Source organism: Podarcis bocagei (assembly GCF_964188305.1).
Source record: "Podarcis bocagei genome assembly, chromosome: 9".
Classification (NCBI taxonomy): domain Eukaryota; kingdom Metazoa; phylum Chordata; class Lepidosauria; order Squamata; family Lacertidae; genus Podarcis; species Podarcis bocagei.
This window is the reverse complement of record NC_138134.1, coordinates 43516025-43543310: the sequence shown is the minus strand read 5'-3', so window position 1 is coordinate 43543310 and position 27286 is coordinate 43516025. Positions and strand designations below refer to the sequence as shown.

At 43.1% G+C, this 27286-nt stretch overlaps 1 protein-coding gene across 2 annotated transcripts in view; it reads right to left on the bottom strand.

Annotated features, from left to right (window-relative positions):
• The window catches only part of INPP4B (inositol polyphosphate-4-phosphatase type II B), a gene marked incomplete at its 5' end in the record, with an annotated part of 266775 nt that overhangs the window by 238795 nt on the left and 694 nt on the right, over positions 1–27286 (bottom strand). Inside the window, one exon of one of the 2 annotated variants that reach the window (XM_081208336.1) lies at positions 26337–26561. The exons of the other annotated variant lie outside the window; for it this stretch is intronic. Of the gene's footprint in view, positions 1–26336; positions 26562–27286 lie in introns of those variants that run through there. 2 annotated transcript variants of the gene reach the window in all.

Genomic DNA, 27286 nt, shown 5'->3' with positions numbered 1-27286 from the left:
GACGTTCCCCCCCCCGCCGGACATCGGAGCTTCGTTCCAATGTCCGTTGGAGGGAGGAGACGTTCCCCCCCCCCGCCGGACATCGGAGCTTCGTTCCGATGTCCGTTGGAGGGAGGAGACGTTCCCCCCCCCGCCGGACATCGGAGCTTCGTTCCGATGTCCGTTGGAGGGAGGAGACGTTCCCCCCCCCCCGCCGGACATCGGAGCTTCGTTCCGATTTCCGTTGGAGGGAGGAGACGTTCCCCCCCCCCGCCGGACATCGGAGCTTCGTTCCGATGTCCGTTGGAGGGAGGAGACGTCCCCCCCACCGGACATCGGAGCTTCGTTCCGATGTCCGTTGGAGGGAGGAGACGTCCCCCCCCCGCCGGACATCGGAGCTTCGTTCCGATGTCCGTTGGAGGGAGGAGACGTCCCCCCCGCCGGACATCGGAGCTTCGTTCCGATGTCCGTTGGAGGGAGGAGACGTTCCCCCCCCCCCGCCGGACATCGGAGCTTCGTTCCGATGTCCGTTGGAGGGAGGAGACGTTCCCCCCCCGCCGGACATCGGAGCTTCGTTCCGATGTCCGTTGGAGGGAGGAGACGTTCCCCCCACCCGCCGGACAGCGGAGCTTCGTTCCGATGTCCGGCGGCGGGAGGAGGTCCCAGGACAGTGGGGAAGACGCGCTGCACTTCCCCGCTGTCCCGGAGATTTCCCTATGGGCTGTCGTCTTGCGAAGCAAGCCCATAGGGAAATTCGTTTTGCGAAGCGCCTCCAAAACGGAAAACCCTTTCGTCTAGCGGGTTTTCCGTCTTGCGAGGCGTTCGTCTTGCGGGGTACCACTGTACCCAAGGAAACTGGAGGTTAAGGTGCAACCTGAACTTCCATGCAATGTGAACAGTAAACCTGCTCTATAGTCTCACATATTGTTCTTACTTACAGCTTTGGGCTACTCCAGATGACCTGCTTAATGAATATTTACCCTGATTTGTTTTCACGGTGGTTATACATCTTCCTGCTAATCAGTCTTTTATCTCACACTTTTTAGTGCATTTCCCTGTCATATTCTTAACTATAAAATGTCTGTGTGAGGTGTGTGTGTGTGTGTGTGTGTGTGTGTGTGTGTGTGTGTGTTTAAGTGGGTACATTGCTCCAGTGTGTTATAATTCACTTTAATTGTGCAAACCTACTTTTCAAGTCCATGTTGTTTTCTTGGCAGGGATACTGGACTGGCTTGCCGGTTCCTGCTCCAGGTGGATCACGTTTAGTCAAAACTCTCCACTATGACCTGTCTGTCTTGGGTGGCCCTGCACGGCATAGCTCATAGCTTCTCTGAGTTATTTAAGCCCCTTCATGCCACGACAAGGCAGTGATCCATGACTAAACGACTAAACAACAACAACAACAACTTTTCCAGGACGTGAATGAATCCCTCCTGCAAAATACTGTCTGGAGGCGAAGTTATCTCCCCACTGCCAAACTTTTGCTACACCTTTTAGTTCTAGTTTAGTCTTCCTCTGCAGGTTGGAGGGCAACACTGAAGCAAAGGACAGTGTTGTGTCAAATTTTAATACAACTAGCTTTCCCGGCTCCACAGTTTTTGCTATTACATCTCATTTATTGCAAGTAATTCAAACGTCAGACAAATAATGATGCCTGTCTCCTCAAGAGCCTGCATTCCTTTGCTGTGTTGTGACAGATACCTACTGCTATTCAAACAGACCTCCTGTAGGATTCCTTCAGAAACAAATGCAGGGAAATAGGTGCTCTGTTGGTTTCAATGAGCATATCTTCAAATATTTCTTTACACTGGGTTTAAGACAGACCAAAACATTAAATAGCAAAGGCTTGGCCCTTGACAACCATGAAAAGTTCATAGAAGTGAACTTTCCAGTCACTGCTGCTCCCATGCATTACTTTGTCCCCACTGTGGGCCTAGGCTCAGTGCAGCCATGGGCAGGATGTGTGTATGAACAAAATAAGACACAGGACAGCAGTACAGTGGTGCCTCGCAAGACGAAAAGAATCCGTTCTGTGATTCTCTTCGTCTAGCGGTTTTTTCGTCTTGTGAAGCAAGCCCATTGAAGGATTAGCAGATTAGCACTATTAGCGGCTTTTAGCGGCTTATCTGCTGATCGGATCAGCTGATAAGCGGCTTAGCGGCTTAGAAGGGGGGGGGAAACCAGCAGGAACTCGCAAGACATTGTCGTCTTGCGAAGCAAGCCCATAGGAAATTCGTTTTGCGAAGCACCTCCAAAACGGAAAGCTCTTTCGTCTAGTGAGTTTTCCGTCTTGCGAGGCATTTGTCTTGCGGGGCACCACTGTACTGGGATCGAATCAGGCCACGACTTTTATTGACTACAGATGTCAGCAGGTCTTGGCATAGGCATTAGATGTGTATCCTTTCCCACTACTGCTTCCCATGCCCCATCCCACATTGTTCAGGAGAGCATCCCAACTCTCAGTGGTGGATTTTCAGGGAATTCCAAGTCACTTCTGTGATTTTTCATTCCACAAGTGTCTTAGGAAGAAGGGCTGCATAGTGGGAGGACTCTGTATTTTAGATCTGGGAGGAGGAACCTGTAGCCTTCCAAATGCTACTGAACTCAAATTCCCATCAGCCCCAATCAGCATGCCTAATTGTCTGAGATGATGGAAACTAGAGTCCAACAACATCGGGAGGGCCTGGTTTTAAAGCCTGACAACATAACAGTTTTTAAAGGAGAGGGCCTAAGAGAGAACCCAGCTCCCTTTACCATGTTGGCACACACTGTTCATCACCGCAGTCAGTATATGTTCTTTCAGTTGGTGGGTTTTCCTTTGTTATGCATACAGAGCTTTCAGATTGTGGGCTGTTGGATTTTTTTGAAAAAATAATTGAAGAAATTTATGATTACTAGTCATGCTTCCCTACTTCTATTTTTCTTCAGGGTAATCAAGTGCATAACTTGTTCCTGAAACAGTAGCATCACCAACTTGCTCCAAATGTACACACTGACAGTTTGCAACGCACCTCTGAGGCATCCACTTTCTCATGAGTAGGTTCTCAAGTAATGGCATAAAAGATTATGCCTGGCATCCTTGAAATATCAAAAAGAGAGAGAGTATCTGCGAGCAGAACCTAACCCCACAGGGGAAACTGGGCATCCAAAAAAGCATAGAGCTGCACAATTAAGCAAATATGCAATTAACTAAAATTCCAGTACTCATTTACTGCATACAGAACCTTTATTCCAAGGCTCCCATAGCACGTTCAGACAATAATTAAGCCTCACAATACCCCTGTGAGGTATGTAGCAAATGCAAACCCAAATTAAAATGTAAATTGCTTGAAGCTGAAGTTTATGCATGATCCTCAAATATCAGAAGCCAGTTTGTGCAGTCACGAGTGATCTTTGAATTTTCTACAGTATTTTCTCAGTTTATTCTTTCTTACAAGTGCTGCTTCATGATGCTTTAGGTGCAAATTAACTGTACGGTTTTAAACCAGAGAAGATTTTATTTCTAGAAAGGCACGGAGAATCTTACCATGCTAAAATAGCTTGTTAGGAAGCTAGTAAATGCTGCTACCCTTCAAATGCATTGATCATTCAAATATCAGCCAAAGCGGCTGCTTATTAATAAGATATTCTTCTTGTTCAACTATTCAGCGAACAAAATTATCCCCAAATATGGTGGAACCAGCTCAGTTCTCTTTCGAATGCAGTTGTGAGCATTCCTCCTCTGAAATGGTTCCAAAATTAACTACCACAAAAATTAAGAATCTTGTAGATTAAGACTAAGAAATAAATTGAAATGTGTGAGCATCAAACTCTTGCAAGGACTTCTGCTATAGCAGCAATGCTAGAGCACCTCTTTTCTGTTTGGGAGAAGTATTCAGTGATAAGGTAAAGAGATGCAATAACTCGCCTTTATCTAAAACATTTATTGACTTCAGGCAAAGCCCCTTGGAGCACATAATACTAAGTAATAGTTATGGGCTGCATTTGTAAGTGGCAGGGAGGTCTGGACTCTTCCCCCTCCCCTGTCTTATTCCAGCACAGCCATGATGAGGATCCGCTTACACTTTTGAACTAACTGGAGTTCCCATTATGACTGAACTTGGGGGAATTTGTTTAAACAAGCAATTATTTAAAAAAAAATTCATAGCAGAAAACCAGGGAAAGAGAAAAATAGGAAAAAGCACCAAATATTGTAACCCCTGGCTCATGAAGAAATGAGTTATGGTCAACATGACAAAGATGTCTTCTATTACTATAGGTAGGAAAGATATGAATGACTGCCCCCTTGAATGGGGGTGATCCCATTTTGTTGCCCTACTGGTCAGCAGAGTCACCCACTTTACTGTAGAAGGAAATGTTGACATTTTGGAAAACAAGTCAAAAAATGTAACAGATTTTCTGGCAATGAACTAAGATAAAGTACTGGTAGATGTAAACCTTATAAAATTAAAAAAGTAGTAGTATCTTATTTTTCTCTCATATATTTACCTTATGCAGAGGGGAACAGACTTCTTCCTGCCTCCAGCTCCATTATTAGATTTTTGTATCAGTACCTGCAGTCAAGGGCAAGGTGCACAGAGTACAGCTAACACATGAAGCCTCCTGGTTTCCAAAAAACAATTTCAACCTTCCCTTTCCCCCATGCTTGGCATGACTGCAGATATACAAATCTCCCAAGCAAAATATAATGAGAGGGGTTTTAAGGAAGGTTCTGTTTTTTTTTGTTTAGTATGCATTCTGTTAAATTCAGAAGTGAATAATTAATCCTATTTATGGCATTAGCATGGAGGCATGGAAGTAACTAAAATGCTACTAAGGGTGCAGTCCTAAGCACACTTAGAGTGGAAACAAGGCATATTGATTGAACTCAGCGGGCCATGCTTTCAAGAAAACATATTGAGGACTGGGCAGCTGGTACTCACATCATGGAAAGTTACAGCTCACTCTGAAATCCTTTGTTTTAAACATAAATGGAGCCCCTGGACAGAAACCTATGAAGGGCCAGAAAAGGAATAGCTGGTCCAAAACATTAAGAGTTATAGCATTTCATACATTTTGTGAAAGCTCCTTTTTCTTTCAAAGGAAAATTGTGCTCACACTATGTTAACTGAAGGGCACTCAGATCATATGGGTGGCAAGCTTACACATACTTGCCCTGGGATGTCAACAGGATTTTCTGGGCCTGGTAAATTGTATGTGGATTGGGACACACACACACACACACACACACACACACACACACACACACACACACACACAGTTGGCAAGAATAGATTAGCTTAGCCTAGCCTGCATACCTTGTTACAGAGACAAAAATAGTGAGAGAAGGTGGTTAATATTCACAACCTTGACCTCTTGGGAAGAAAAGCAAGGTACAAATATATAATGCAATTATTGTAAAGAAAAATAAACAGAAACAGAAAAGCAGCCTCCACTTGCTTTAAATGCAACATTCCACAGTCCTGATATTTTATAGCAAAATACAAAAACAAAACAAAATTTGCCAACACTGGAGATGCAAATACATATATACAGTGCTTTTTTCTGGGGGGACACAGAGGTACACATTTTCTCATTGAGGGGCAGTATTTCAATATGAGTAAGAAAATGAGAGTACCCCTAAACATTTTAAAAGAAAAAAAGCACTGCATATATAATAGCTTATTGTTGGGTCCCTCCCACCACCACCTGTACCCTACAGGGAGAGGAGAGGAGCGTGAAACTATTAACTTATTTTAGGATCAAAGCCATGATCTGCTGCAGATTCACAGCATGTCGCCTGGATTTGCTTTCCACACAAGGAATGATGAATCCCAGAAACTGAAGCTGCACTTTGGGACACCCATGGCTTACATAAACAGCTGGATATGTACAGGAGTCCTATGGATCAGTGTAACATATACACATATTCAGAATTTCTCTCCTATACACAAAGAAATTATCCTGTACACACAATGAATTTAAGTATGTGGAGTTGGATTAGCCACTTATCTTAGACTGAGGACCGCTCAACTCATTTGGACTTACTTCTAAGTAGAAATGGTTAGCAATGCATAGTTCGCATCTAATTCACCCCCCTTTCTATATTTAATATCATTTGTTTCATGTTTCCCAACCCATTCCATATAGTACTTGGCAGCTTTTTGTGTGCTGTTTGGAATTCTGTCTTTTCTGCTATTTTAATTACTTTTCACTTGGCTGTATTCTTGCAATGCCTTGATCTACTGCTTGTGCAAAAATGATTTCATTTTTAATGGGTTTTACCCTTTTGATTTCCTCCTTCTCTTTTTAAAAACATTTAAGCTGTCCTCTTCTTGCAGACTTTGAATTTTATCGCTTGCGCATGTGAAAGAGCAATAGCTTTTTGCTTGCCTTACAGCTGATTAACTGCAAGGAAGCCATCGCATATAAAATACAATGTGTTTGATTTCTAAACAAGTTCCTCCAGAGCCCCTTTTTGTGGTCAAGGTTAAGATATTTCCTTGGTACAAGACTACTTCTCCTGAAAGTCCATTCCAAAATACTTCTAGAAACGCTTTCCTGTGCCTTTGGGGAAGGGCGCTGATGGGCTGCCATTCCTTACCTGCTTTGTGTATTTCAGCTGTTTTACTGATAGCATTCTTATATGGCTGTTTTTAAATACTTTAACTGGACTGTGTGTGGACCACCCTGGACTCCTGTGGGAGGAAGGTCAAGGTAGAGATATAATAAATAAAACGATTTTAATGACATTGGAAAATCAACCCATCCTGTCCTGTTTTACTGAGGATTTTTCAATAGGTGTTTTGCTTGTTATTTGGTGTTATTTACAAAATGCCAACTAAATAGCCATGAAGGAAGAAGTGTCTGGTTCCTTCCCCAGTCTTGTATAAGGGGAAATGCAGCAGTACGAAAGTTTTGGGGCCATTATTTGCATATAATAAAGACGACCTTAGGAGTGTAATGGAGCGCAACAAATTTGCAACATTAGCTTTCATCCAGTTGAGCTGTTCGAATTTGGAGTGGGGGGACATGAACCAGGAGCAGCAGGGCTGCAGGAAAGTTGCATGGGATACTGCACATCCATTTTCCATGAAAGTACACACTAATCAGCTATGCTTCTACTTTCCTGGCAATGGTTCCTAGCTGAAAAACCAGCGTGAGATGAAATTATTTTCAGTACACGACATAAAAAGAGTGTCTTAACTGATCATGGAGACTTTTGTAAAAATGAATTTGAGGTTAAGAATATTAAGAAGAGTTCTGCTGGAGCAGACCAAATGTCTATCTTTCTCAGCACATTATGTTTCTCACGGTGGACGACCAAGATACCTATGTGAAGCTCACAATCAGGATGTGAGAGTATGAGCCACTCTGCCACATTCCCAGTGACTGTAGTGGAGGGCATAACATTGCTTCTGAGCCTGCAGGTGATACACAGGCATCATGACTAGTAGTCAATGACAGCCTTGTTCTCCATAAATTTGCCAGTGTGGTGTAGTGGTTAAGAGCGGTAGTCTCATAATCTGGGGAACCGGGTTCGCGTCTCCGCTCCTCCACATGCAGCTGCTGGGTGACCTTGGGCTAGTCATACTTCTTTGAAGTCTCTCAGCCCCACTCACCTCACAGAGTGTTTGTTGTGGGGGAGGAAGGGAAAGGAGAATGTTAGCCGCTTTGAGACTCCTTAGGGCAGTGATAAAGCGGGATATCAAATCCAAACTCCTCTTCTTCTTCTTCTTCTTCTTCTTCTTCTTCTTCTTCTTCTTCTTCTTCTTCTTGTATATAAGTTGGTGCACCCCAACATCTTGTGGAACCAAATTCAATGGTATGGCATGCACCATGTGTAGAAGTCCTTCCTTTTGTCTGTCCTACCCTTTAGCTTGATTGGATGACCCTGCAGTCTAAAATTATAAGAGGAAAAAAATTCTCCCTCTCTCCGCACCATGCATAATTTTATTTTTTTTATACTCTCCCCCCCCCCCGGAGCATTAAATTATGGCAACAAGAGTAGCAAGAACCACCACGGTCTTTCTGATATGCATTCCACCCAGATCTAGATTTAAAAAATAAGAAAATCAGATCAGCAAGTTAAGAACACCAGCTGACAGGAAGGTAGGAAATTTATTTCGGAAACAGACAGCTGTTCTGACTCAAGTCTACTGGACAGACACTGCCACTTTGAATTCATAATGTGCTTTGAAAATTAATATTGCTTCCGATTGCTAGAATCCAGAGTGGAATACAAAGGTGGCATCAGCACATCATCCCAGCCTTTTGTAGGTTGTTCATGTGCACTTGTCTTAAGCACAAAATGTGCATGTAAATTAAAAGTCCCTTGCTATTTTCCACAGGAATTTAAAACATCTTCAGCTTTGATGGATATTCAAGAAGGCAAAATACTTGGACAGGAAACAAAAACCCCTTCAGCTTCCTCTCACTTCACTATCATTTAGTTTAGAAATGGAAAGAAGGCTTGATATACATTTTAACAACAAACTCTTAAGCCTCTGAGTAGGAAGTCTCCATTCCTGACAGTTTACAGCTAAGCAGCACAGGGTTTCAGCTTACTCTATCTATACAAAAAGTAGTGTCTCTGCAAGGGCTGCCACCACTGGTTCTATCCAAGAAAACAAGGAAGTAAGCATCAGTATGATATATGAAAAGACTACAGTTTGGCATGTTCCAAGAAGCAGAAAACATGCAGGGAAGTATGAGCTCAAACTCATTGTCTCCTTATCCTCATTACAACATAACAATGATGCTACATTGTACTTTACCAAAATAAATAGCTAATTATGTTCTCTCTCTTTTTGCCTTGCTCATTTCTTTTGATCACTAATTGTATCTTAGGGTGTTAGTTTACTACTGTGGTGCAGTCACTTATAGAAAGAAGGCCTTTTTAGTAGAGGGATCCTGGTTATGGGGAAAACTTTGCAGAGGCTAGATTTGCATGGCTAGATTTAAATTGTATAATTATTACTATTACTATTACTATTACTACTACTACTACTACTACTACTACTGCAATGTATATATCAGAGTTGGCATTAAAGAGTATCGGTTAAAAAGAAATTACTACTATCACAGTCTTTCATTCTTCTTTTCTCAAACTATGTTTTCATTCATGTTTAGCAATCATTTCCTCTTTAATCCTTTATATGAAAACTAGCAAAGGACCTTGATCTCAATTGTGATGTCTTTAGGCAAAGTATTTTACATCTGGCACCTTGCCCCCAGAAGCATTCAAAAGAATCAAACACACACATACATACATCTATGCAGGTTCATAATCTCCATGAAAAACAGTTGCCTTGGGGGAAGCCAAGAGGAATAAACCAGCATCTAAGACAATCTAGAGGTTTCAGGACCTTGGAGAAAAATCAAGACTTTGATCTGAAACCAAAGGCAACCAATTCAACTCAGAAGAAATGTCGCTGCCAGAGAGCCAGACTGCACTAATGCCTCTGAATTGCTAAAATGATAATAATAATACACCTCAAAAACTAAATGGCAAGCAAGTTAGAAAGAGCAAGCCTATAGGTTTACAGTCTAAACAGGCAACAAGAAACAGGGGAAGAAAAGGAAAAAGGAAAAAACAGATGCAGAGAGGCGAGGCTCAAAATTCAGGACTTTATAAAATAGTTGTAAAATAGAAGCAGCAACTAAAGATTTAGACCAGAGGAAAGGTGCTGGCAGAGTCACGAAGCAAACAGAGAGAAGTAAAAACAGATAAGAAAGAATTAAAGCCAACCATTGATTTAGTAAAATGTCAGTTTTAATTACAACCTGAGCTCTAAATGCAATATACAAGCTTCTGAACTGCACATAATTCCCCATTAGGAGGCATGACTGAGAAAAAATAAGAAGGCATTTCTGATTGAAGACATGTCACATACGATTAAGCCTAGTTTATCCTTCCCCTCAAGTTCTTTGTCTGCTTGGAGAGGAGCTTTCCAGCCTTTATTATTTCAATCTTGCTGAGTCAATTGTGATCTATATCAGTATCAGTTTTGTACCACCCTGTGTTAGACACCAAGTCAAGTCTTAGATGAATATGTAGCTCGCCCACCATAGATGTTAAGGAAACCGTGAAGGAAGACCCCAGCTGAATAGATTTCCCTTCCTACTCTATGGCAACCTTCCAGTTCTTTAGGAGCCTCCATGGAGACTGGTGGAGTCAGACACCTTCATATTTAGATCAGAGAAGGTGTGGCACAACCGTGAATTCCTGCTCTGTGGAGATATCTATATATATAATGCACATTGCTCCCCAAAAGAAGATACCTTCCCTTTTCTAGAAGTAGTAGAAAAGCCGTTTCAACTAAAGTGACATGCTCACAGCAGCAGTTTGCCACAAAATGAGTCTCTAGCACTGCCACATTTGTCCTTGACTCAGCACCAGTTTGATGTCACACTTCTTGTTTTTCCCTGGAGTGCTTGAAAAGCAACAAGGTGGACAGTTCTGGAATAAAGTTTATTACTGTCTGCTTGGCCAGAAATATCTAGTAGGGTGCCTTTTTAGAAGACAGCAAGCTCCCTTACTCAATGTAAGGGAATATGGGGCAACCACTTCTACTGTCAGCATGGGAGCAAAGTAGAGAGGAACAGCAGCAAAATACAAGTGGAGTGCTTTTCCGCTGATGTGAACATGGGGAAATAGACTGCTGCTGTTCAAAATGGTAGATTTGAGCACTCTTCTCTCTACAGGGGAAGGGAAAGGGGAGAGGTCTCTGCAGTAACAATTATGGACTTCTAGACCTCCTACTTCAGCTCCACTGGATTACCTAGGTCAGATGCATTAAGCATTTTTATTCCCCTCTGCAGTTCTTTGGTTTTCTTTTTATTTCCTGAATTAGCTGACAGGTCTATTTTCCATTCCCTGGCAGAGGCTGTTTCCAAGCAACTGATGGGAGGAAAATGGGGAGGAGAGATGTAGAGCCTGTAGTTATTGACATCTACCTCCTCTTTCAGCACAGAATTTACCCAAACGGCTACACTTGTAGCAGACAGGTACCACTAAAGGGGCAACGGTAAGCCTAATTCACATAAAAGCTTTCTTACAACTTTGAGGGTTAAAAATAAATTTTTAAAAATCAGTCAAGCGGTATATAAATTTTATGAAATAAAATAAATTTACTAAGCAGAACCAAATCAACTAGCCACCAGTCTTAGACACAATGGTTAATTGCATTTAATCTTAATTTTCACCTACTCCCTCTCACCATTTGAGATCAGCTGCCAGAACCAGAAGGACCTGTGCTCCAAAATCAAGGACATCTCCAAAAAGTAAAGAGGAGATAGAACTTACAAGCTTCTTTTTCCAGGAAAAGGGCAAGTACCGTATATTCATTTAAACAAAGCAGCCACTGGGTTTATTCTACAGCACTTGTGGCTGTAGCTCTCCTGTCCTACCTTAGTTAAGACCACCTGCTTCATCTTCAGTACCTTGACTTCATTATATGTTTGTATGCTTCAAATAAGCATCCTAAATGTGGTCACTGTGGTAGAAACATAACACTCTATCCTACTGGAAGTTGCGGCCGCCATCTTTATTAGAAGTTGCGGCCGCCATCTTTATTAGAAGTTGCGGCCGCCATCATTATTAGAAGTTGCGGCCGCCATCTTTATTAAAAGCAGCAGTGCTTCATCCACATTCCACAGAGAGAGACATTCTGACAGCTCTCAGAATATGACTCAAGTGGTCGCCCCCAGAAATAAGGGCCATGAATAGCACCATGGGTACAACAGTTCAAACTCAGCTTGCTGAAACAACTATTACAACCTTCTCCAAAAGTTGTGTCCTTCAGATGTTTTAGACTCCAGCTCCCATCAGCCCCAACCAGCACAGCTAGTGGTGTGGGATGGTGGGAGTTGTAGTCCTAAACAGCTGGAGAGCACAAAGTTGGAGGGACATTATTGGGTCACATATTCCACAATTGGCAGGAAACAGAAGTTGCATCAGCTATATACAGGAGTTCATAGTATCCTGTTGTGGAGTATCATAGTTTTTACAATGCCAGTACATAGCAGTAGTCATCAAAAATATTCATTGACTTGACAGTAGGGTTCTGTTGCCATTTCTCAAGTGCCATGTAAAGAAAGATGTCACTCAAATTCTTTATAATATAGTTTTTACGAGTGCTTTCAAAAATCAGTGTGATTACGAGGCTTGATTGTGTTTCATGCTGTTTATTCTAATCCAGAGAAGAGGACTGAATTTCAGCAAACCTCTCTACTGCACAATTTAGAATTTCTGAAGTTCCATTAGTCTCTGTCACTCTCAACAGTTTTTAACCATTATATTAGCTCGCTCCCCCTGCCCTGAAATACAGGACCAGAGTGGCAAGCACAAACCAGAACTCTGGAGGTAGAATGATGAGCAAGTGATAGTCCTATGTGAATGTTCAACATTCATCCTCTCACTATCTGAAGGGTGTAGGTGTGGAGTGGAGCTTTGTTTTAGTAATTTCATCCATTTTAATGGGTGTTGTATATTGCTTTGGGGGTCCTTTTGGAAAGGCAGTTAATATAAATTTATATTTAACCTTATCATTATTTGGAAGCCTGATCATTCAGGGTTCTGCACTTCATTAACCCTGCATGTGTTGAGCATACATGCACACCCCTTCACATCTTTACCCTGTGGAAATCTGTGGCGTACGGCAATGGAGACGTGACAGAGGGGAATGGAAAAGGGAGAGTGCCCCTGTTCTCTCCCCTCAGGTGACATTCACATGATGGGTGAATGCCTGCCTAGGGCTTCTATGGCAATATGAACTTCTATATTAGTAAGCAACTGAGAAGGCAAATGGGTAGGAGCATATATTCTAAACGACAGTGGGTATTAAGCTATATGTAACTTTAAAATGTTATGAACTTTCGGGTGTGTGTGTGTGTGCATTGTGATGTATAATGCTTTCATAAGTCCCCAATGCACTATGTACATTTATCATCTCTTCTTAAAAACAGAATTTATAAACTGTATTAGATATGGAGTGGACAATGACTGGGAGGGGTCCATACATACCCACCTCTTTTAGCCAACGAATTCTGAAACAAAGAGATGCAAATCAATATGGAATGTAAATGCCAAGATTGCATTATATTGAAAGTCGTTTGATCCAAACCTTCCCTTAGGGGGTGCGGGGGAAAAACCTGTTAGAAAAACTAATAATAAAAGAACACTGTCCTCCTGAATAATGCATTTTCAATACATAGACATTTTAAAGACTATTGTGAAGGTTGAAAAGCAGGACTTGCATGAAAGAAGAAGCCCTATTTATAGTTTTATGAGTGCAAATGTATTCAAGTTTGCCTCTTTGGTCATAAGTTATGAAATAAGTTATGCAGCTGGAGAGAACTTCAAGACGAATATTTGGGGGGAGGGGAAACCCTGCCTGAATAAGAAGAGGATGTCACACAAAAATGCACACTTGCAGCAGACCACCAGCTAAATAGGAGAAGCCCATCTAAGCTCTACACAGTTTAAAAGTGGGTGAAAGTGTCTCTAGTCACAATTAACAGGCGCAGTGCAGCTCCTCCTCTTCTGAAAGAAGATTCCCTCATGATAAAAATGAAAAAGGTGACTTTAAGCCTAGGCCTCCCAAGAAATTGAAGAAGCAGACAAAGAAGTGGCCTCGGCAAATGACTGACTGAACCAGCCAGCTGCTTACAGTACTCACTGCATTAAAAAGAGAAAGGGGTTACCTGCCCTCCTGGTTACTCAGAAGTTATGGAAAGAAAGAACAGAAATTGCTCTTCAGTTGTTGAAGCAAAGAAAAGGGCTGCTACATTATGTAGAGGAAGAAGTAAATGCTGCTGCTGAGAAACCTGCTATAGTCTGTCTTGCAACAGTACTAAAGCCCAGCAGATGACCAACTGAAATATTTAGCACAGCAAAATCATTCATATCAATAACATATTGCCATTAAAACATAAATGATAAGACAAAATGCTGGCTTTTACTGAACAACTGCAGACCACATTCATGGACAGTCCGGAAACTTTTTTCAACAATAGAAGGAAATTTGTTTTAGCATTACAGTGGTACCTCAGGTTAAGTACTTAATTCGTTCCGGAGGTCCGTTCTTAACCTGAAACTGTTCTTAACCTGAAGGACCACTTTATTGCTTGAATATTTTAGAAATACTTCATGGAGCCTCCCACTGCTGCCGCACCACCGGAGCACGATTTCTGTTCTCATCCTGAAGCAAAGTTCTTAACCTGAGGTACTATTTCTGGGTTAGCCGAGTCTGTAACCTGAAGCGTATGTAACCTGAGGTACCACTTTATTGCTTGAATATTTTAGAAATACTTCAAGCTGACTTTGAGCCACAACTGAGATACACATATTACTTAATATTACAGAAAGAATCCTAAAATTTATGAAACCCTAGAAATTCTAGTACAAATCTTAGTCTCAGCATAAAGCCACTTGAATACTTGTGTTTCAAAATGTACAGTCGAACAATGCTCTTCACATTACTGAGTTACACTACAGTAAACTTAAAGTGAAATTCCATTTTATTTTTACCTGCAGAATGTTGTTCTGATTAACTGAATAAGACAGTAGAGAGAGCGAAAACCAGAACATGGCTTCAGGCAAGATGCCCAAGTATGTCACTCTAACATAATGTGCCAAAATTGATTATGTTGAAGGTAATTTCATCATATTTAAAAATGAGCAAGCATAATTTTTTTTTCCTTTTCAAAACAGTACAATAATCTGTTCTTTTGTTTCTATAAACCTTAATAAATATTCATGAGTAGCTTCATGACACCTCATTAGTGAGCTGTTAAGCAAGTTGAACCAATGCTGAATTAAACATTTATAATGAATTACTGTAGCTTCCTAATGCAATGTGAATTTTTTTTGTAAATACAAAAACACATTTGTTTTAATAATTGCAATTTGAAAGACATAACTGCTTCCATTTGTGCTTGCAGAAATTAAAAATGTGAGATTTTTCCTTTGAGGAAGTTCATTTTTTCTTCAAAACCAACACCACACCTATGAATCGGTACCAGAGTGTTCATTTACAGGGAATCTTAGAATCCAACACTACCAGACTGCCAAGGATCACAACTACAGAACTAGCTGCAATATTAAATACGATGTTTCACATGTATGGCATACCTTTTGGCTTGTTAGCTTTATTGTGGCATCAACCTTAGCAACAGCTATCTAATCTTCCAAGGTGACCCCCATTTTTTAACACTATTACATTCACTAGCAACAAAAGGGCACCATATTTTTCATCACTAATAAAACACTCTGGCTTCTAAAATTTGTTTTAAAGTTGCTGGGCATAGGTCCCCCCCCAAAAAAAAAATAATGCCTGAAAAACTAAATACTCAGTTTTCAGATTTTGAGACATCACAGGCATGATTGCATTGCTAGATATTTAATGAAAGATCACTAAGATAAAAGTCACCTTAATTATAAAAAATAGTAGTGTTTGTTAATTTAGGAAAATTAAATGCATGAGCCATTGCGGCAACAATTTTGTGTAAAAGAATATCCGTTAGGCGACTCATTAGTCATGTCACCAAGCCTGATGTTCTGGGCAGGAGATTCATTTTCTGGGTCTGCAACTGCCAAACTCTGTCTAGGGCATGGCACTGTGTTCGCCTCAGTCTCCCAAACTGAACCCATTCTACACCCAGTGAAAAACGTAGCAAACAAAAGCAAGGAAAGAGAAATGAAAGTAGGAAGAAGCTGCCCTCCTTTACTCTTTTTCTCCCTTCCCGTTTGGGGATTGGTGGAGCAGAAGTCGGGGAGCCCAACAATAGGTGGAACCAGAGCCAATGACAGGCAGAGATAACCAATTTCAGTTCTGTCCTCATCCCTTTCTGAGTTGTACAAAACCTGGCAGAAGAAGTGCCACCTCCTGGACTGGTTGGAAGAAAGAAGACATGCAGGGGCTAGCTGAGGCAGCTGGAGAAGCCCAGTCACTCCTGTGGAGCAGTCTCCAATGGTATACAGCCATTATAATCTGTCCATTACACGGTAAACTGTCCATTATAATCATTATTGAACTGCACCAAAATATTGTGAGATCCTGCACCACGAAGGTTACTTCCTCCTCTTCCTCTGGCTCCCACCTGTTTCCACGTTCTATCTCTGCAATCAATGCATGTAAAATAAAATGCCTTAAGCAGTGCCATTACACAAACTGTTCTTTGTGATCACGGCTCTCATTTACACCAAGACATTTTTCGATATTAGCCTACAGGTTATCAGGGGATTTACTACCAAACTGACATACACTCCCTACATTGATAGGGCCTGCAGGCATACCTGAGCCTTTGAAAAAACAGACAGAGTGCACCAGCGTTTTTGTTTTCAAAAGTTTGCTTGCACTGCTTGAAGCCCTTGTATATTTGCAGTTACATAAGGTTCTCAGCATTGCACACTGCCATCTGCTGCACAGTTTTATTACAAGCTTTACCAAAAAAAATACCCATCCACCTTATAACATACATAACTGAGAAGTTGACACCTGGTTTTAACTATTCTTTCTGCTACAACTTGGAGAGAACGATGAATTAGATGCAGGATAATGCAATATTGATTGTGAGGCGATGCAAATTGGATAATGGGAATTTCTTAGGAAAAAATTATTTAGGCAATTCTATTGATTGTTATATTTACTGATGTTATATAAAACTCTTATTACATTAAGAAATATTTTAAATAAATAATATGAAGTCATAATCCATTTTTTATTTCATTCAGACTAAATATTCATAAAGGAAATTGCCGGCTACTAAAATCAGGACCGAGTTTAGGGTGGCTTGGGTGTTTCCTGCACAAGGCACCTAGCTGGGGGTACGCAAAATTGAGTAGATTCATAAGTGAGTAGATTCATAATTGAAAATATTTGGGGATGCCCACCTTTGGCCTCATACAGGGTGCCAAATCTTACGAAGGATTTCCAAAGTCCACCTCTGCTAAAATGCCCATGATATATGCAGTCCAGCAAGTACGAAGCCCGCTCTATACAACATGCAGTCTGTCAATAGATACTTTAAAGAAAGCATCTAACACAACATCAGATACATAGTTTGTAAATTGTTTTCATTTGAAACTCTGTTGTCTGGTTTTACGCAGTCCTTCTTGCAACCTTAGTATCCTGTTATATCCAATTAAAGGGAGCAGGATGAGATCAACACAACTTTCACAAGGCAGGGAGAGATTTTACAAGACCCCTACACGATTTCACTCTTAATTAAGATGGTATTACTAATACTACAGCATTAACCAATACTCTGGGCACTTACTGAAGCCCCAGAATACCTAAAGGCCACATCCCATATTCCTTTTCTTTAAATACAGCACAGCATCTTTCCTGAAGTTGTTCTTGCAAGACAAAACAAATACTTTTTATTTATTTATTTTTTACAGGATGTATTTGTCTTGTTTCTTAATACTTTTGAATACCATTTCAGGGAATCTGCAGTGAATGACTGACAGCAGATATTGCCCAAAGTATTAATGAGCATTACTCCAAAGTATTAAGAAGCAAACTGGAGAACTGTTGGTTAGTTGCATAAGTAATTTTATTAAGTTATGTACAGTATTTGGGTTTCTGTTCTACTCATTCCTTATGGTTCAAAGGATTATGCTAAAAAGATTAAGGTGCAAAGTAAGCAAGTAATTTAAAATAACTAAATAAACCTAATAATTAATTTTTTTAATCCCTGGAAGCATAAACATAGAACACCAAATGGCTCGAAGCCTGTCTAAACAAGTATGTCCTGCACTGTTACTTGAAAAGGGAATTCTGGATCCACTAGGTGGTCAGAGGGAATGTTTTTCTTACCAGTCTTGGCATTTCACTAGAAGGTTTTTATTAGGTTATCCTGTCAGGTGTGTTTTTTCCCCAACCGTGGCAGGAAAATAGTTTGAATCTGTCGCTTCACAGTTTACACCTCTGTGTTTTAGCCACTACGCTGCATTTCATGACATTTTCCTCCCAAGTGTCTGTGACAGGTTTCAGAAAACTAGATTGAGTGGCAAGCCAAACTGAAGTAGAGCACATGAGCAATTCAAGGGGTCAAATCCATTTCTCCCTTTAATCCCTCCTTCACTTCCTTCCCTCTATAGCATCTTCATAGCTGGCTGAACCTGATTGCCCCCAAAAGACTTGCCACCTATACTGTAAGAGAATCTGCAAGAAAAGCATTGGTGGTGTAGGCTGCACATTTGAAGTAGTTTCTTTCTCTTTCTCTTGGGGGGGGGACTGCCATCTGGACAACTGGTGTTCGCTTGAGCCACAGAACACCAGTTTCTTTGCTACAAAAAAATATACTTAGAATCACCTGCTTAGAGGCTGCAATCAAAGAATACAACAAAATGCTCTCATTAGCACCTTCCCTCTTCAAAGAGAAAACAGATCCCAGAATCTGAAACAGAAGCCTCCGCATCAAAAAGGGGAAAGAATATTTGCATTGCAATAAATGCAAATATAAATCACTTTTTTTGCCGGGATTACTCCTACCACTGTGTCAGTCAAAGAATACAGTGGCACTGAACATCACATGGGTTCTCTTTTGCAGAAGAGATACTGATTTCATTACCATGCATAATGGAAAAGCAACTGGACATTGGTTAGTGCACATAACCGTGTCTACATTCTGGCAGTATGGATGGTGAAGAGGACACAATTCAGAGTCTGCATTGCCTCCTCTAGTGGCCAGGCAGCTGAGCTCTTTCAAATAGTCTGGAGGTTGCTGACATACCGTATTTTTCGGACTATTGGACGCACCGGTCCATAGGACGCACCTAGATTTGGGGGGGGGGGGAATAAAGGCAAAAAAAAATTATCCCCCCCCCGCCAGGCGCGGGGCTGGGGCGGGGAAGCCCGAGCTTCCCCCTCCCCCAGAACAGGACCCAGAGCCATGCCGAAGCTGCGCGCAGCTTTGGCATCGCTCTGGGAGCTTGCGGGGCTGGGGGAGGAGGAAGCCTTCCGCCAGCCTCCAAACCATGTTGGGAGACAGCGGGATGGCGTGCTGCGCCTCTCCCGCTGTCCCCCGAGTTTGCGGGGCTGGGCCAGCCTTCTAACCAAGTCGGGGGACAGCGGGAAGGGCACGCTGCGCCCCTGCCGCTGTCTCCCGAGTTTGCGGGGCTGGCGACGGGGAGGAGCAGGCTTCTCCCCCCGCCAGCCTTCTAACCAAGTCGGGGGACAGCAGGAATGGCGCGCTGCGCCCCTGCCGCTGTGTCCCGAGTTTGCGGGGCTGGCGACGGGGAGGAGCAGGCTCCCCCCCCCAGCCTTCTAACCAAGTCGGGGGACAGCGGGAAGGGCGCGCTGCGCCTCTCCCGCTGTCCCCCGAGCTTGTGGGGCTGGCGGTGGGGCTCTCCTGAAGCCTGGAGGTTGTGGGGCTGGGGGGGGAGAAGCAGGCTTGCTTCTCCCACCTCCAGCCTCCAGATCAGGTCGGGGAATAGCGGGATGGCGGAGCGCTGCCATCCCGCTATTCCCCGACCTGATCTGGAGGTTGTGGGGATGGTGGGGGGGAAGCAGGCTTGCTTCTCCCACCCCCAGCCTCCAGATCAGGTCGGGGAATAGCGGGATGGCGGAGCGCTGCCATCCCGCTATTCCCCGACCTGATCTGGAGGTTGTGGGGATGGTGGGGGGGAGAAGCAGGCTTGCTTCTCCCACCCCCAGCCTCCAGATCAGGTCGGGGAATAGCGGGATGGCGGAGCGCTGCCATCCCGCTATTCCCCGACCTGATCTGGAGGTTGTGGGGATGGTGGGGGGGGAGAAGCAGGCTTGCTTCTCCCACCCCCAGCCTCCAGATCAGGTCGGGGAATAGCGGGATGGCGGCGCTTCGCCATCCCCCTATCCCCCGAGCTTGTGGGGCTGGGGGGGGAGAAGCAGGCTTGCTTCTCCCCCCGCCAGCCTCCAGATCAGGTCGGGGAATAGCGGGGTGGCGGCTCTGCGCCTCCCCGCTGTCCCCAGCTTTTGGGTGCAGGCTGCTGCCCGCAAGCCTTGCGAGCCCGCGGGACATCCCGCCGGGCTTGCAAGACTTGGGATAGCTTCCTGAAGCCTGGAGAGCGAGAGGGGTCGGTGCGCACGGACCCCTCTCGCTCTCCAGGCTTCAGCAAAAGCCTGCATTCGCACCATAGGACGCACACACATTTCCCCTTCATTTTTGGAGGGGAAAAAGTGCGTCCTATAGTGCGAAAAATACGGTATATTGTAGAGGAAGACCAAAGCCTTTGAGGGGCCAGTGACTAACCAGCTGCACATTCTGATCTTGACTCTGCAGTTGTGGCACATCCAATCAAATCATACATGTGTAGCTGGTGATGTGTTGTGCAATAGCTTGACTTCAGTGGTCTAGGCACGGGTACCTTCAAGATTGGATTACTGCAATATACTCTATATGAGGTAACTTCCCTTCAGCTTCATCTGGAAATTGAAAATTGCTGTAGCTCATTTGTGGACTGGAGTGAATTTCTGTTGATATGCTACATCCCTGCACTGGTTGCCAGCTTGCTACTCGGCCCAATTCAAGGTGTTACTATTAGATGATAAAGCCCACTCTACTGCTTCCATCTACAGAACTGACACTTTTATAAGTGCTACATGTGTTTGCTCCACACTCACAAGCAAATGATCCTTCAGTGTAGCAACACCTACTTGTCCATTAATTTTAGGCAAGCACCTTTCATGCACAAAGGCAAAATCATGAAATGTCAGGAACCCCCAGAACCACCATCCCTCCAAGGAGGCAGAGGGCTTCTTATTGGGCTCTGGGAAGGTTACAGAGGCCAGTAAGCAAGGAAAACCCACTGGGTGCATGGCTGGTGGGGAAATGAATGGAGAGCAGGGAACAGTGGTCTTTCCCTGCTCTCTATTTATTCATTTCCCGCCACCCACATAATGTTGCAATTGCAAATGTAGAACAAGTGCAAGTTGCAATGCCACTGTATTATTTTTGGCATCTGCTAAAAAGTTTTAGTTAAGCCTATCCATATGGGTAATTTTAACAAATATGCTTGCGATTTCTAGTTGTTTTTAAATGTTTGATTTTATATGTATTTTTTTTAAAAAATTACATTGTTTTATGTACCTCATTTGGTGTTTTTTGTTGATTAAGTTGTGCCTAAAGTTGTTAATTAAATAATTGGGGGGGGGCAGAAGGAGGGAGGGAGGGAGGGAGGGAGGAAGAAGAGGCAGGAGCTGAGACTGCCTGGCAGAAACAACATCTGGATTTTCCATAATACCTACACAAGCAAATGATGATGTTTCAAAAGAAAATGTCCATTGTGGAAGCACCTTCACTTGGTGTTCCGGCAAATGCCAAGAGCATCAATGAGAAATCAATTAACTTTAGTTTCTCACTTCACATACACACCCTGTATATATGCAAATATAATGCTAGATCTCAAAGCACATGTAACTTACATCACCATAAATTTATATCATTGCAAAACAACAATGTGTTAATTGCTATAGCAACCCATTATTATGCACCCTTGCTCAGGAAATGTATAAATTACAAAAGAATCCTGTGAGATAAGTTAGGCTGAGGATCTATGACTGGCCCAAAGTAACCCAGCAAGATTCCTGGCTTAGGAATCCTTCAGGTCCTGGTCCAACATTCTAACTACAAGATCACCCTTCAACTTTACCATTCCCTTCTAGAAACTCACCAAAACCAGAGATTGTACATTGTTTGGAAATGGTATGTGACACCCTCACTCAAACTATCTGTTTGTTGTCCAGGGAAGTGAAGGCATAGGGAATAATCATTAGCAAACCCAAGCCCCTGGGATGAGACCAGCTATGTTCACTAAATAGGAAAACAGTGATTCATTCTCATGGTGAGATTTCCACCAGTAGGCACGTTACAAAGCATCTGGGGTTGCTTTTGAATTTGAAATGCTTTGTGAGGGTAAAATGGGCTAAGTGGTCTGGTGTCACAGATGAAATGAAGTGATGTGGAAAGTGCTTCTTTGCTTTAAATTTCACCCTCCCAAGACCGCTTTGCAACACAAACTGTGCATGGGTTATGGGCTAAGATTTTTGAGCTAAATTTTTCTTTAACTTGATATTCCATGTGAATTCCTGAGAGAGTCTCTTTTTTTACAGGGGAAGAGGCACTGGCCTACAAATGCACTGAAATATAAATAATTACGCAGCCTATTCCTATTTAAAGTCAGTATGCTCATCACCTCCACGCTGCCAAGATACACCTTTCCTTGAAGACTTTAAAAAAAAAAATCTATGAAAGAAGTGAGTTACTTTCAAAACTTGCTTTGAAATTTTTCACTACTGGTACAATGAGGGCTTTTTTTCAGCCGGAACTCAGATCTGGTACCTCTCAGGTGGTTGTCATTGCCATTCCAAGAGAACAAGGGAGGTGTTCATGGTGAGTTCTGGCACCTCACTTTCTAGAAAAATAGCACTGGGTACAATCACCTATTGCTGGTAGGAAACAGAGCTACATGCATCACATCCCAAGTTACTGTCCACAGTACCAGCCTTGCCCCCAATGCAACAGAGATGTCCCCCGTCTTCCAGACTTTAACACATCCTGGCAGCTACTGATGTAAGCAACAAATAACAAACAACTCACAGGAGGATCCTTGTAGAAATGGAGTAAGGGTCAAGTGCTTCCTAAGGCAATGCAGAACTAGGACAAGGGGGCATATTTTGCTGGTCCCAAGCACTCTGCCCTCCCCACCTGGATCTGAGCCTGAAAGACAGGGGGAAAGTGCAGGTGCATGGAGGCCAAGTTGTAATCAAACAAAATTTGTTGATCACAAGGCACATCTGTTATGACATTAGCCTAAGCTTCAAATTTTCTGGCTTTGTGGAGCAAAAGCCAACATGAGACAGGTTAAGCTGACTATATGCATTTCTGAATATGACAAAAAGCTGGAGTATCTGAATATTTACAGCACTAATATAATAAAAGTTTTATATTTAAAGAAAATTCCACTTAAGCAAAACACAGAATTATCTACATGTTATGTTTGCTTCACTGGAGGAAAAGAGGCTTTGCATGTAAATTTGGTTTCTCCAGATCTTTGGGGCTTTTAATGCTAATCACATTTGAAATCAGAGAAAAAATCAGCCTGGGGATAAAGGGAGAAACCCTCACTTCACACACTGCAGGACAAAGCTGTGGGGCCACAAACAAAACCCAGGGTGGTGCCCCAATTTAAATTAAGCCCCAAAGCACCTTTTCTCTTGCTTTATGGCAAAAGGATAATTTAATAAGGTCTTAGCAGTCCAAGGAAATGCCCCCCCTGGAAAAAAAATCTCCTGAATATGGCATTCCACAATCCATTGAACTCTGACATTTTTTTAAGAACGCAGCATTAACATGTTTGTATTATAAATGGCAAATGGGACAGAGAAACTGCTTTATATCATTAAGTAATAACATCCGCACACATGGCACATGCGGGAAGTTCCTGCAGCCAATCAGAAGCCGCAGAAGCCCCATCAGATGTTCGGGTTCCAAAAGAACGTTCGCAGACCAGAACAACCACTTCCGGGTTTGCAGCGTTCGGAAGCCAAAACGAACGAGTTCCAGGGCGTTCGGAATCCAAGGTACAAGGTATCACTTATTACCCCAAGTAGAAATATCTTCAGTCCATTGTCTCACAAGGCTTACCGGTAGTTCCTTCAGTGCAGCCAATAACTGTATAGAACTGTATGTATCCACTTTCATTTAAATACAACATCCTTTTCTCAAGAAAAAACACCAAGGTGATTATTTAGAATGATATTCTGCATGAAAAGTTTGCTTCATTTGGAGCCACCCCTGGATATAGTCTCAAATGGAGAAACGCAGGTGCTTTTTTAAAAAAATAAATAATGAAAATTTAAACACACCTCTTAATATCAATAGTTGCAGAACACAAATTAAAGGTAAAGGTAAAGGGACCCCTGACCATTAGGTCCAGTCATGACCAAATCTGGGGTTGCAGCGCTCATCTCGCTTTATTGGCCGACGGAGCCGGCATACAGCTTCCGCATGTGGCCAGCATGACTAAGCCGCTTCTGGCGAACCAGAGCAGTGCACGGAAACGCAATTTACCTTCCTGCTGGAGCGGTACCTATTTATCTACTTGCACTTTGATGTGCTTTCAAACTGCTAGGTTGGAACACAAATTACATCAGTGAAAAACTTCACAGTCATAAAATTGAAGGGGAGCTTTGTGTACACACAAACCCTGCTCGATATAGGAAATCGAGAACTACAGCATCTGCAACAGACAGCTGCCCTGACTCTACTTGTAGACCTACAGCAGAGGAGAGTCCAACACGCCTCTAGATACGTGATTGTTATTATTAAATCTGGTGATTGCATTTTCTTGCTCAAGGCAACTCAAAGTGACTTACAATGAAAAAGAAGTGGTTCCATTGCCAAACTGCTCCTACCCTCAAGAATCTTCACCTAATGTTCAGCCAATATCTACCTCCTCTAACTTAAGCCTATGCGATGTAGTCCTGCCCTTTGGGACATCAGAAAACCAACCTTTGGCAGTGTACACATTGCCATTTATTCCAAAGCACTCCCATTGCTTGCGTTAGCCACAACTCCCGTCTATCCTGCAGTTTCCTGAGGAATACTGTTGCTTGGTGCTCCCCCCCCCCTTGAACCAACTTTCATCAGATTTGAAAAATGTAAGCCACATTCACTTCGCAGTCAAGCCGAGGTGTGCACATTTGAGACAGCCATTGCACATCTGCAGATGAGAGCCTCATTAATAGGAGGCTGCAAGTGCAGGGTAACTAGACAGGTAATGTGCATCAGGTGAAGTCATCCCTGCCACCTCTCTGGTGTGTACAGCAACATGCAAATGAAACTTGAAATGCAGTGGGAGAAATGGCATTGTTGCATTTTAAGCTGCTAATGTGCACATAGCCTAAGCCCTCCACTGTATCATGGCCTCCCTCAGTATTCATCACAGGGCTTGCTTTCCATATCACTGGCCATCTTTACTGCCCATTTCACTCCATTCTGATTCGTCTATATCCTTCTTCAAGTGTAGCACCCTAGCAAGTGTAACCCCGCTTTTTTAAAAATAAAATTTAAGTAACATTTTAAAAGGATCCACATTTTAAATACGTGTACATCATCATTACTACTGTGAACCTCTGCACCTACCAAGTTGCCTGCTTCCAGTTTATGCTGCAGTAGTGGAAGTGTGCTAAAGAGCAAAATTTTGTCAATATATCTACCCAAACCATATGGCCAGAACTAAGAAACCTTGCTTTCCTTTCTCTTAGGCATTGCAACATCTACCCACAGGGGTACTGCACAAGTGGAACTCTTGCATCCAGATAATGACTAACCATGGAGCAGGAGTCCTATGCATAAATCACATGTGCTTCCTTAGATTCCAGAAGCAAACCCAGAAGCACATCAATAATTTAAAGCCCCCAAATCCTATAAAGACTTCCATGCATGCTTAATTTGATGCACTGTGAGTAATCCCCCCTTGAATTCAATGCAAGATGACATTGGCTCCAATCCTGCACATTTTTGTATGCCTCTAGTTGTACTAATTTGGGCCATTCCATGTTGACAAATGAATATATATAAGAAACCAGTTATATAACATCCTAAGTAAAAAAAGGAGGCCAATGCAGTGTTGCTGATCAAACATAGGTATTGCCTTAATACTTAATAGAGCCGTGTGTTTGTGTGTGTGCTTTCCTGAACATTAAACCCCACTAACAATTGGTGCCATTTTTTAAAAAGAGAGTCTCTGTTATCTCCAGGTGATTATAATCTAGATTGTAGAACAGCTGAGCCAGTATGGTTGGGTATCTCCCACCACCTCTCCAAAGGAGACAGCCTTTTAGCTCAGAGGACAGGAATATATAAAACCACAAAAACACTGCAGGCTATTAAGTCAATATTTCAGCACAAGAACTTTCAGAACAAAATCATCGTATTTAGTAAATACAATGAACACCAAGTCCATTAACCAGTGCAAAATTCAACACCCCATGAAGCAATCTAGGTTCAATTAAACCTCAGTGTACATATTTAGCTGTATCATTAACAAGTGTGAACGCTTTCCAAAGAGAGAAGAATACAGAGGGATGTGCCAGATGGCACCGCACTTAATAGCTTTTCTCAAAAAACAAAACAAAAAAACCAACCCTCAAAATTCTCTAATATTTAGAGTATACTCTAGCCAATACATCTGAGCTTCATTTGCATTTTAAGGAGTCTGATGAACGCACTTTCATTTGAGCCTAATTAAAAGAAGACGAGGAGCCTCTCTCTCTCTCTCTCTCTATACACACACACACACACACACACACACACACACGAAGTGCCTCTAACTTTTCTGACCAATATTTGTTCCAGAAAGCCACGCTCTTCCCCCTCCCCCTTACTTAAATTTGCTCCAGATTTCCGATAAGTGTGGGCCAGCAAAAACTCTATACCACGGATTTCGGAACTGCTCTCCTCCTCGCAACTAAGAGAGATTCCCCAGCAGGAACCGCAACGAGCTCGGTGTTCCTCCTAACGCCCACTTCTCCTAATGCTGAGAAGTTCTTTTTAAATCTCCTTAACACAGTGTGTGTGTGTTCAGGGTAGCATCCGCACTTGCTCTGAGAGCGAGCTCTTTCTCTCTTCGGTGCCCAAACCACCCGGAATGCCACGTTTCCAATGCATCTCCAAGGATCAGCCGCCGCCGCCAGAAAGGAAGATCCTGCGTTCTTGATGGCAAGGCGACAACCAAAACGGCGATCATCCTCTGCCTTCCTTTAAACTAACAGGGTCTCTATCGCAGCAGCAGCAGCAGCCAGCCAGTCTGCCTGCCTGCCTGCCTGCCTGCCTGCCTGCAACCCTCATTCACTGCAATCCCGCCTCATCTTTCCGGGCAGACGCCTCGCTTGGTACCCAGCGACAGACATCTCTCTCCTCAATAAGGGAGAGAAAAATGCACGCAGCAGAAAGACCAGGAGGACGAGAAGAGTCTCTCTTTGCGTCCCCAACCAGCATCCCCATCGCCGCCCTTTTTAAAATAGTTCTCCCGCCTCGCAGAGGAGGAGAAAACAACTCCAAACACGGTTCTCGCGGAAAGGGCAGGTAAGGCAAAGCCCGTCTCGAGGGTCCCAGTCGCAGCAGCAGCAGCAGCCCCGGAGCGCCTTTCTCCTCCTCGCGCGCGCCAGGCAACGAAGCCACTGCCAGCCCCGCGACTCTCGACACCTGCTCCTTTCGCCCTCGCTCGCACCTGCCGCCCAAGCCCCCGAACCTTCCCTGCCTGCAGCGCCCGCCTCTTCGGACTTGTGTTTCCCGCCCGCCTCCCGGCGAAACTGCAACAGGAAGAAACTTGAAA